Source organism: Priapulus caudatus, unplaced genomic scaffold (assembly GCF_000485595.1).
Source record: "Priapulus caudatus unplaced genomic scaffold, Priapulus_caudatus-5.0.1 Scaffold195, whole genome shotgun sequence".
NCBI lineage: Eukaryota > Metazoa > Priapulida > Priapulimorpha > Priapulimorphida > Priapulidae > Priapulus > Priapulus caudatus.
Window position 1 is genome coordinate 186,493 of NW_014577256.1, and position 2,331 is coordinate 188,823.

Here is a 2,331-nt window from a genome sequence, read left to right on the forward strand (position 1 = left end):
GTAAGTTTTCGGCGGCAGGAGGTATAACGCCTGCCGTATATGTCGTGTGTGTGTGTGTGTGCGTGCGTGCGTGCGTGCGTGCGTGCGTGCGTGCGTGTGTGTGTGTGCGGAGAGCAGCTAACCCTTCGGCGGGTATATATTCCCGTAGCGATCGGCTATATCTATGCTACGTTACTGCTAAGTAACGTTGCGATGCGACCGTGGCATTTCCGACGCATAAGGGCATGCGTGACGTCGTGAGACTGCGTGTTATCGTGAGCGTGGCCGGCACGAGGTGGACTTCAGCTACCAGATTAAATTTGCGTAGACTCGGATGCAGGTTTTGTAAATGTAGGCTACTGAGCGCTGACATTTATAAACATAATACCACGTCGCGAAACTTTTATTGAGCTGCGCGACGCCGATATACACCCTCTGGAGAATGAATCGGTTTCGTATTTTTGAAGAGCGTCTGTGTTACGTGGACATCTATAGCTAGCTATTCCAAGATGCGTTTGCTTTTGTTTCTCTTCGTTACCGATTGAATGGAGGATTCATTGTTGGAATCTTACGACGTGGTATTGTATATCTTAAAGAGGCACATTTGACTCCATGCGCCGCATATATGTTCCATGCGTGTATATGATATATGATGCGCTTTTGAAGTCAAGTGAATCAAATTAACAAGACACGAGGGAGGAGGTAAGTTACGTGCAGAACTCTAGTAATGATTGCTATCGTATTCTACGATGCGATATGAAAATTAAATTGTACCTTTCTGGCAAACATACATTGTGAAAGTACGTCAGTATGACTAAAATAAGTAGCAAGGGCATCAGCTTTATGAAATATAGATCACATAACAGCAAGGGCCGGAACCATAGCAAATATAGCCCACGCGCAATATGACTATGTCGAAATAATGATCTATAGAATGCAATTGAAATATACTGTATATTCTAAGTCTTTGTAAGACTTTTCCGGCTATGATGCAAGGTCCGTTGGTTAGCCATTTTAAATGTAAATGTCTATAATTCTACGGGCAGTGCAGGACCGAACAGTAGTTCATTGTGGGTGTGCTGGGGTCAGCCATAATCAGCTTGACAGCTAGTAGCTTATACATATAATACCCTGTTTCTGTCACAGCGAGAGGCGCCTATAGGTGATGACTTTTGTTGCTGTTTGCGTGTAAAATTGGGATTTGGGGCTAGCTGGATCTCTTAACCCAGAAGCTGAGATGTGTACATATATTGTCGGATTTGTAGACCTGCCGTCAGGTTTTTACGAGCTGTGTTGTGGCATGTATAGGTGGACCCATTACACGTGTAAACCTCATATTTGTTGCAGAGGGTCCTCACCTGTCGCCGATCGTATACATGTATATAAAAGCTTCAGTGTAGGCCTATATGTAATTTATTTACCGTGACTGCGGCTATTCCAATATTGGGCCAAGACAAATTATTTGTTTTCGCGCGCAAGATGATTTTATGCCGACGAGCGTATAACACGAGGAACATGAATGCCTGGATCTTTTGCATCTTCCAGTAATATCAGATCGTAGATTTAAAAGACACTACATACCTCTACAGTAACTACTTATATATTTGATTTAGTCTCATTATAAGTTAAGCCAATTTTTATAGAGAAGATGGTTAAGCTTTAAGTCATAATAAGATCATATAACAGCCAATAATCGTAACACGGAGTTAGAAAATGCTCCAGAATACAAAAGTGAGATTTAGAATATTATTATAATGTGGTAAATACGATTTGCGTCACGCGTTAGGATATTCATGTAGTCATATTAGGTAATCTATCTTAGTTAATTGAACATTTTATACTCATGGATAATTCGTAAGAACGCGAGTAGTTTCAGTGAATAATTAAACCCATAATCGCTGATCGCATTAGTAGTATATACCGAATAAATCAACTTCGCGATAAAGGTATTACGGATCCTAACTCTGTGAAAAGAGGCATGAGAAGCAGTGGCGGATCCAGGATTTCAAGGAGGGAGGTGGAAAACTGGCGGGGGTAGGGAGGCCCTCCCCCAGAAAATTTTGAAAATGTAGATAGCAGGAGATGGTGTTTGAGGCACTTTTGAGTACATGTACAGCCTTCATTCTGACTACGACAATTCTCTTTTTAGTAGAACAATTCTTGCGCTTGCAGCGCGGCATTGATTGATGTACGATGGGGGGGGGGGCATTATTGAATATGTAGAGAGTGACCACCGCTGGGATGAGGGCGACAGCCAAAACCCTTTCTTGGAATTGTGAAAAAAGCTGCAAACGGGTTGTAACCTGCTTTAACACTCAATTACATAATTTAACCCATGCATCAGGTGCCGTT